Consider the following 10877-nt stretch of genomic DNA (forward strand, 5'->3'; position numbering starts at 1 on the left):
CCTTAGTCTACTTTTACTAATACTTGATCATGGAAGATGTATCAGAAATGTTAGGGGATACCTTGATGCTCAAAAGCTGTGACTATGATTTGCAATGTTTGCGGGTGCATTTGGGAAGAGATATTGGATGAGTGGAAGCTTACTGATACTAGATTATGGGTTCTGGCAAGGAAGAGAATGTTGAGCCTGGCTGGACCACACCTGGCCTCCTACAGTCATTGCTTAGTATGATAGGATTGAGCAAGCTTGAAATGGCACATTTGCGGACCACCATGCTGCCATTCTGCAGGCATTTTGTTTGTTTGTTTGTTAATGAACATTTATAAATTGTTTTTATTTTATGCCCGTATTATTAAATTAATAAATAGAACAACAAGTCTTGCTAGTTAAACTTAAAGTCTGAAAGAAAACCAAGTTTTAAAATTATGACTGATTTTAATCAACTAATATTAGTTAAAACCCAGGTAAGTATAAATAAAACACATTTCTTTCTATGCTCAAAAGCCACCATTGGATATTAATTAAAATTTTTTTCATTATAATTTATTACAAGATATTGAATACAGTTCCCCGTGCTATACAGTAGGACCTTGTTTTTTATCTATTTTATATATAGTTGTTTGTATCTGCTCATCTCAAACTCCGAATTTATCCTTCCACTGCTCTTTCCCATTTGGTAACCATAAGTTTTCTTTCTATGTTCATGAGTCTTACAGGCAATTTTTGATTCTTAAGTATTCTTTTCCATAGCCAGAGAACACCTTGAAGTATGACCAGCTAACTTCTTTTCAAATTCCATATAACATGATCCTTACTCGATAAAGGCAGGAAGTAATCATCCTATGAAAAGATAATGGAAGGAATCAATATAGCATAATCCATGTTCCATTTCCATTTGCCATCCCTTCCTCTGATATTGCCACCTTTTCTTCTGCCCAACAGGAAGCTTTCCATTGGACTTCATTCTGATAAAGTGTAACTTCTCTACCCAATTAGATTTATTCTTAACTTTATGATACTTTTAACTAAATACTCTTTTTGTTTGCTTGTCTAAATCTTTACCATGTATGTGTGTCATCTATTAAAAACATCTGATTAGGGCTTCCCTGGTGGCACAGTGGTTAAGAATCCACCTGCCAATGCAGGGGACATAGGTTCAATCCCTATTCTGGGAAGATCCCACATGCTGCGGAACAACTAAGCCCGTGCACCACAACTACTGAGCCTGTGCTCTAGAGCCCAAGTCACAGCTACTGAGCCCATGTGCCACAACTACTGAAGCCCAAGAGCCTAGAACCTGTGCTGTGCAACAAGAGAAGCCACCACAACGAGAAGCCGGCTCAATGCAACAGAGAGTAGTCCCTGTTAGCCGCAACTAGAGAAAGCCCATGTGCAGCAACGAAGACCCAATGCAGCCAAAAATAAAATAAATAAATAAATGTAAAATAATAACAACAACAACCCCCCCCAAACCCCCAGCTGATTAAACAAAGTTAGAGAGAAGGATTGCTTAAAGGGCCAAGGTATTCATTCTGCTCTAGATTTCAATATAGGGTCAGGAGGGGTTATTATTTTTTTACCAAGATCTTCCCAAGGAAGACATGATATTAAGAAAGATTGTTCCCTTCCTCTACTCTGAAAAAGTGAAAAGGGTCTTGTGGCTTCCTCAGGCCTGTGCACGTTTATATTCATTGGCTTCCCATCATCTTGAGTTATAGCAATGCCTTTCTCTGAGACTGACAACACAGACTCTGGTAACTAAACATTCTACATATAATCTTATAATGTTCAAAGCTTGACTGATATTTATTTACTTACTTTACCTTCAAAGTAACTTTGGGAATTAGGTGAGCATTATGGTCATCTGATATCCAGTGAGGTAAAGATATTTGCTTAGGGTCAAACAGCTGGTCAGGATCAGAGATGGATCTTATTGCTTAAGTTTTGGTGTATTTCTTTGCTCCTCTCTTATACATTTCCCTTTGACTTTTTATATATTTCCTTTAAACTCTTTACCCATACCTTTAATTAGTACCCTAACTATAAGAAATTGATGTCTTGTTAGAAATTTCTATTTGCAATAGTGGGTAGTTTCTTTTTATCCTCTCATCTACACAATGAATTCTCATGATTGTTAAAATTAAATCCATATTCTTCTGTCTGGAACTCAAACCTCCTCATACCCTAATCTCGTCTCATATTCTTGGCTTTCCCTACTATTTCTCTTCATGCACATGACACTCTTGTCTAAGAGAACTGGTCGATACCAGAAGTGCTCCATGGTCTGTGCTGTCTCTGAGCATCTGATTGTGCTTTTCTTTCAATCAGAAACACTCGGTTTCCAGATTACTGCCTGTTGAAATTCTCATCCTTCCAGACCCACCTCTTGATCTATCTCTTCCATGGATCTGTTACTGACTACAAACATATATGACCTTTTCCTCTTATGAACACTTCATACCAATGTTAATAGGATAGAACATTTTGTTCTCAGGGCAAAGAAAACTCTCAGCATTATGTCTTAGTCTTAATATCAGCTTAATAGTATTTGTTAAACTACAACAGTGTTTTTCAAACATGTTGGTCCAGGATCCTTGACACTCTTAAAAATTGTTGAGGAGTCTAAAGAGCTTTTGCCTATGTACATTGTATTTGTTGATGTTGAGCATATTAGAAATTAAAGTGGAAATTTTTTAAATCACAAGAATACTCAAGCACACACCCATTACCTGTAAGAGTGATGATGTCATCACATACCATGGAGCCATATCATTATATGCTTGGGAGAGAGGGAGAGTGTAAAAAGCAAATAATTCCTTATTACTATTATAAAAATATTTTTTACTTTACAGATGCCCTGAAAGGGTTTAGGGGATCCTCAGGGGTCCCTGTACCACATTTGGAAACCACAAAACTGCTTCCATAGAAAGGACCCTAGACTGAGTCAAGAGTTCTGGGTTCAGGTCCTCTCTCTGCCACAACATACTTTTAATATTTATCTGGGCTTCAGCCTTTTGAAATTGAGGAGATAGGGGCTAAGTGATGGTGGAACATCTCCTAGGGCTGAGCACCTGCTCCTAATCCTGAGAAGATGGATACCATGATGCTCTCTAATGACTTCTCACACAGGGTTTCTGCTCCCACTTGACATTCACCTTCTTGCTGACCCTTGACTGGATTGGCTCTAATTGTTACTGTTTCTATGCTTAGAAAATCATGGGCTAAGTATATAAGTTTATCTGCATGATAATATGTGGATGCCAGGAAGGCAGGCAGCAGAAAGAATCTCAGACATCACTTTGAAATAAGGTTTCTCTTACCAGAGGGGCGACTCTAGGGCCTTGTGGGGGGTTCTAACAGGATTGGGTCATGCAACATACGAAGCGACATGGGGAAGACTGAAACATAACTTTAAAAAGTGCATGAAAGTTCTTCAGAATTAAGTTCCAGGTCCTTTAATTTCCCCATAGAGATCCTAACGCCCCTCTCCCAGGAACTTTGTACTTGGCCTTCTTGTGCAAACCCCTGCCCCATCCCAATACCAGGTTTCAGTTAGCTCTCTTCATCAACACATTTCTTCTGCATCAAAAGTTATTGGGCTTATGTCTCATCTCTTCAGGCCATACTCAAAACCATACTCAGCAAAATAAATGGTCAGATGTTACTAGGATTTATAACAGCATATTATGTCTCATAGCTATAACTGTAAACTTTAGTAGACACCTTGTAGTTATTTAAAAATGGACTCATATGAATCTATGTCACAATTCAAGTTCTGTAGGTAAGATGGCTTGGATCAGGGGTGTTTTAGTAATACAAGTCACTCTACCTAGGAGTCTCTGAGAGATGAAACAGAAAATGAACTGAAAAATGTCTATTCAGATCCTCTGCCTATTTTTTAATTGGCCTGTTTGTTTTTCTTTGTTGTTGTTGAGTTGTATGAGTTCTTTATATATTTTGGATGTTAACCCCATATTGGATATATGATTTGAAAATATCTTCTCCCATTTAACAGATTGTCTTTTTGTTCTGTTGATGGTTTCCTTTGCTGTGCAGAAGCTTTTAAGTTTGATGAGTCCCATCTGTTTATTTTTGCTTTTATTTCTCTTGCCTGAGGAGACATAACCAGAAAAATATTGCTAAGACCCTTGTTAAAGAGTGTACAGCCTATGTTTTCTTCCATGAGTTTTATGGCTTTGGGTCTTACATTCAAGTCTTTAATACATTTTGGGTTGATATTTGCATATGGTGTAAACTTGTGGTCTTTGCATGTGGCTGTCAAGTTTTCCAAGCTCTGTTTATTAAGAGACTATCTTTTCCCCACTGTATGCTCGTTGCTCCTTTGCAGTAAATTAATCGACCATATATATAGGGGTTTATTTCTTGGCTCTCAATTGTGTCTCATTGATCTGTATATCTGTTTTTATGCCAATACTAAGCTGTTTTGATTTCTATAGCTTTGTAGTATAATTTGAAATCAGAAAGTGTGATACCTCCAGCTTTGTTTTTTTTTTTCTCAGGATTGCTTTGGCTATTCGGTTCCATATAAATTTTAAGATTTTTTTGTTCTATTTTTGTGAAAATTTTTATAGGGATTGCATTGAATCTGTAGATTGCTTTAGGTAATATGGATATTTTAACAATGTTAATTCTTTCAATCCGTGAGCATGGGATAGCTTTCCATTTCCATGTATATTCTTCTATTTCTTTTAATAATATCTATGGAAAACAGTATGGAGAGTATTAAAAAATTAAAAGAACTACCATACAATCCAACTGTACCACTACAGAGTATTTATCCAAAGAATATGAAAATACTAATTTGAAAAAGATATATACACTCTTATGTTCATTGTAACATTATTTACAATACCCAAGATATGGAAGCAACCTAAGTGCCCACCGATGGATGAATGGTTAAAGAAGATATGGTATATTTATATACAATGAAATACTACCCAGCCATAAACAAAGTTGAAATCTTATCATTTGCAACAACATGGGTGGAACTTAAGGGTATTAGACTAAGAGAAATAAGTCAGATGGGGAAAAACAAATACCATATGAGTTCACTCAGATATGGCATATAGAGCAAAACAAAACAAAATAAATGAACAAACCAAGTCACACAAAAACAATCACAGAGAGAAAAAAACAGAATAATGGTTTCCATAGGGGAAGGGGGTTAGGAGAAGGGGAAATGGGGAAAGGGGTTCAACTTTATGGTGACAGATGGAAACTAAACTTTTTGTGGTGAGCACACTATAGTGTATATAGAACTTGAATACAATGTTGTACACATTAAGCTTATATAATGTTATAAACCAATGTCACCTCAATAAATTTTAAAAATGTATATGAAAATCTTGGGTTCAGTTTCTGACTCTGCCACTAAATAGCTGAATGACCTTGAATACATTGTTCAAATTCTCTGAGCTTCTGTTTACTCATCTGTACAATGAAGTTTTTTATACTTATAAATGTAGAATATTTAGACAAATTTGCTGCTGCTTTGATTTCATGAAATTAATGCTTTGACCCTTGGCCTTCAAAGCTTTCTGTTTAGCTGCTCTACCAATCTTATGTGACATGTTCTCCTTTTACTTGTTCTTTTTTAAGAGAAAAATTTCAACAAAGTGCTTTTATTTTTTTCCCAGAAACAAAGAATTTCCAGTTATTTGGAATTAGATAATACTCAAGCTTGGAGTATTTATTGTAGAATTGACAATTTCAAAGGTTGCCCCTTCATAGGAAGAAAAATGTGTTTTGTCCTCATTAAATTTAGTCTTCCTTTGTTGTTTTAAAATATAATGATGCTAAGATAATGAGACCCAATAGAAGAATAAATAAAAGGAGGATCTTGACCTGGCATCAAGAAAAGGCCAGAATTCAGGGTTGCAGCAAAGGAGAAATCATATCTGTGTAGGCAATTCCAAGAAGTTTCATATCTCCTTCTTCTCTTCTTAAGTATATTTTTGCTGGATGATAGAATTCCAATTTCATAATGCTATTACTTATTTTTTTCTTGCTTCCATTTTTCAGAAATTAGCAATCTTATTCTTGCTCATTTGAAGATATTGTGTATTTTTCCCTCTGTCTGCTTTTATTCTGCCTTATTGAGCTATATTGACAAAATTTTAAGATATTTAAAGTGTACCTGTATATCATGTTGATTTGATATGTGTACGTTGTGAAAGAATTTTTCTTATCTAGGTAATTATCACATCCTTCACCTCACATATTCACCTTTTTTTTTGGTGAGAACATTTATCTATCTGTCTATCTATTATCTATCTACATCTATCTATATCTATTATCTATCTATCTAGCACCTCACATCTTCATTATCCATTCATCCATTAAGGGACACTTATATTGCTTCCATATCTTGCTTACTGTGAATAATTCTGCAGTGAAAAAGAGAGTGAAGATATCTCTGATATCTGGATGTTTTTGAGGTTGTTCTTTTGTCTTTGTTTTTCAACAGTTTTGTTATGATGTGCCCCAGTGTGATTTTCTTCATTTTTATCCTGCTTAAGGTTTGTAATGATTTTTGAATCTATGATTTGATGTCATTCAATTTGGGGAAAATACTTGGCCATTATCTCCTCAAACATTGCTCCTGCTCATTCTTTCTTTTTCTATTTGAGACTCTAATCACATTTATGTAAGATTGTTTCACATTGTCCTAAATGTCTTTTATGCTCTTTTCTGAATTATTAATATTTTTCTCTCTGATTAAATCTGTGAATTTTCTACTGACCTATCTTCCAGTTCACTAATTATATTTTTTGTTGAGTTCTTAGTTTCAGTTACTTGTGTTCTTCAGTTACAGAATTTCCATTTGATTTTTACAGAATAGATTCTAGTTCTCTAGTGAAATTCTCCATCTTTTCATCCAATTTCTTGAATATTTAATCACAGTTATGTTCTCTGGCTAATATCTTTTATCTAGAATACCTGTGTGTCAGTTATGTTGTTGGTTTTAAACTTCTGGTCCTATTTCTGGGTATTCATGGTAATTTTTGATTGTGTGCTTCTCATGTATAGGAAGTACTACCCTGGATGGTGCAATAGATGGGATTCAACATTTCCTCTGTCAGGCTGCTGGAGGAGGGGCAGTTCACCTTAGCTAATCAGTGACTGTACTGACTAGAGTGTGGGCTGTATTATTTGTCTAGCTTGATCTAACTCTTTTTTTTTGCCCCCAAATAACAGTCTCCTTGTTGGAGGTTCTCCTTCCAATTCTTTTCTCTCTAGAGCAGTGAGAATACAAAACCCAGCTTCACCTTTCAGTTGCTTTTACTCTGCATTCCAACCACTTGCCTCATGTTAAGCATGAATAAATATAAGACACCAAAAAGCAGTCAACAAAAGAAAAAATTGAATATCATCAACATTAAAAATGTTTGTGCATCAAAGGATACTATCAAGAAAGTGAAAATACAACTGTGGAACAGGATAAAATATTTGCACTTCATCTATCTGAAGAGGGTTTAGTATCCAGAAAATATAATTATTACAATTTAGCAAGAAAAAAGATAAACAACACAATTAAATAATGGGCAGAGAACATGAATACATATTTCTCCAAAGAAGATATATAAATGACCAATAAGCACATGAAAAGATGCTCAACATCATTAGTCATTAGGGAAATGCAAACCAAAACCACAATTACCACATAACACTAGTACAGGTGTTACTTTAAAATAGGAAATTAACAAGTGTTGGCAAGGATATGGAGAAGTTGGAAGACTTGTGCATTGTTGGTGGGAATGTAAAATGGTGCAGCCACTTTGGAAAACTGTTAGTTAAATAAAAAGTAAAATATAAAATTACCGTATGGTCCAGCAATTCCCCTCCTAGGTATATACCTCTCAAAATTGAAAACCGGTATTAAAACAAATGCTTGTACATAAGTGTTCACAGCAGTACTATTGACAATAGTCAAAAGGTAAAAACCACCCAAATATCCAATTGGTGAATGGATAAACAAAATGTGCTATATCCACATAATGAAATGTTATTCAGTTATAAAAGGAATGAAGTACTGATACATACTACAACATGGATAACCTTAAAAACATTATGCTAAATAAAAAAAGCCACATACAGAAAATATATACATTGTATGAGTCTATTAATTTGAAATATCGTTAATGGGTAAATCTATATAGATAGAAAGTAGATTAGTGGTTGCCAAGGGCTGGGAGTTGGGGATGTGGAGTGACTACTTTATACAAGGTCTGTTAGCAATGATGAAAATGTTTTGGAATTCAATGTAAGTGACAATCCCATAATATTGTGAATGTACCAAATTCCACTGAATTGTGGACCTTAAAAAGGTTAATTAATTTTATGTTATATGAATTTTACGTCAGTTTAAAAAAAGATTAAGCAAATATCCTGATGGTAAAAGCAACAACAAACTGTTGGTCACAACTCAGTGGGCTTCCCTTCTTTCTAAAACCTTGATTCCTCAGTTCTTGGCTCCCTCATCTGAACTCTAATGTTTTAAAAAATATGCTTTTAAAAAATATTTTATGCAGATTTGGTGCCTTCCTGATTTATTCAAACTTGTTCTAACTCCTTCTTCTAAATTCCAAGAGCTATTATTGACTGCTATACTCAAATCTATAGAATTTAAATCTCTCTCAACTTAGGTATAGCTTGTGTCTTTAACCAGCTTAAATCCTCTTTCACAATCAGAATAATTTGTTTTTCTTACCTCCAGCACATAGCACAATGGTCAAGTCAGAATCACCTGGGGCAATTCATTGGCTCTCACCCCGGAGATCCAGAATAAAAATTCTAGGTTGAAACCAAGGAAAGTGGATTTAAAAAATACCACAGATGTCTGAAAGCCATGAGCTACAGAACTTCAAGAAACACTGCTGAATACTGTTAATATAAAAGATACTTAACAAATATTTGTTGAGAGAATAATGACTATGCACATGACTGAATAAAACATTTTGATATGTTCTTCCCAATCTTGTTCCCCATTGATGATGCAATGTCCTATGTGTTACTTACATTTCACCCTTGTCATCATTCCACCCAATGTTAAATCAGAATATGCAGAGAAGGCTACACCTTCAATATGCATGATATATCAAACTGTGGACAAGGTGATGCAGTTACTATCGCTAAAAGGAATTTCTATTTTGCAAAATCATAACTTTTATCTTAATGTGGCATTGATATTCAGTGACATTTGAAAGTAACTTGACTCTACCAATTGCAAGTTGTTTTGGTCTACAAAAATCTAATATGCCATATAGCATGGGTAGTGGCAGGGACATTGGCAGCAATTGCCTCATATTTAATCATGACCAAGGTAAGGAGAGTGTGAAGGGGGATGAGAAAAGAAAACATCAGGAAGTGTAGAGATACTCCTAAAAAAGACCAAGTAAAGACCCCTGTGTCTGGAGAGCATAGAGGTAAATGGAAATCATTATCAGAGTAATTATGAGAGTAATTATCAGAGTAATTCATGCTAAAGTAATTAATGCTAAAGTATTATCTGGATATTTAAATGAAAGCATTTTAGGAGCCTCTAGGACCCAAGTAATTAACTTTATGCCCTAGTTAATGTTGGATGGAAGCATAGGCACATAGCCATGGGTTTTAGCTCAGACCATGATATTGGAAATGCCTAGAGAATTGTATATCTCAAGGTCCCCTGTGCTATTGTCTTGGTAGCCCCCACATCTCTCTGTCTCCAGTGGATAACTCTTCTTTTTCTGAAAGTTTAGATTGTAGGGAGTTCCCTGATGGATTCTACCTTCACATTTGCTCTCTGTGTATTTTAGAGTCAGGTGCTGATATCAGGGAAATGTTTTCCCATAACAACTCAGCCACTTCTAAACTCTTGAGACTTTGACCAGATTATTCAACCATTCTAAGCCTCAGTTCCCTCTTCTGAAAAATGGACCAATATCTACTACGATCTATGAAGAATAAATAAGATAATGCAAGTAAAGCAATAAACATAGTGCCTAAAAAATGAAGCACTCGTTAATAGAGTACCTATTTTTATAGGAGTTCAAAGTGAGTAGTTTTGCATTTTTGTTCTACCAGTGGGGTTTATTTCATGTTGCCTGTGACATTTTGTCCCTCTTAAATGAATCTTGACTGCATCCTGAGCCACCTATGCCTTTCTCCTTACCTTGTTCCCTTACTCTATACATAAAGTCTTTCCAGTGAATGCCATTCCTTGTCTGGATACTGGCTTAGATGGGCTCTGGCAAGTATCCTGTCCATAATAATGGCCACTTAGACAGGTGGTTGTCCTTATGGACAGGATACTTGCACACCTTCCCATATACCAGTTACTTTACACACATTACCTTATTTAATCCTCACAAAAGATGTACATAAATGTATGTATATATACGTGTATATATATTTATATTTAGCTATATACAGCTATATCGATAGATCAATAAATACATAGGTAGACAGATGGCTGAAAACTGATTCTTAGAAAGGTTACACAACTTGATAAAAATCATACAGTTTGCAAGAGATTTAGCAAGTATCTACTCTGGTTCTATCTATCAAATACAAAACTGATTTTTTTTTTTTTCCACAGTATGCTCTGTGAGGTTTAATCTAGAAGGGTTGAATTTTGAGCTGAGCTTTAAGCTAGGAATGGATGGTAAGACTAAGAGGGAAAGCCTTCCTGGTAGAAGCATTCGGGGAGTATTTAGAGTTAACTCATAACAACTTCATTTGATAGGATCCTATTGTGTTTCATTACTGCTTCATCGTGCTCTTGCATAATTTAAGACCTATTGTGCCAAACTTTTCCAAAGGGGAAAATGTCATAAAAGTCAAGCTGAGACTTTTCACAGTTATTTAGAGATTGT

This window comes from Kogia breviceps, chromosome 11 (assembly GCF_026419965.1).
Source record: "Kogia breviceps isolate mKogBre1 chromosome 11, mKogBre1 haplotype 1, whole genome shotgun sequence".
Classification (NCBI taxonomy): domain Eukaryota; kingdom Metazoa; phylum Chordata; class Mammalia; order Artiodactyla; family Physeteridae; genus Kogia; species Kogia breviceps.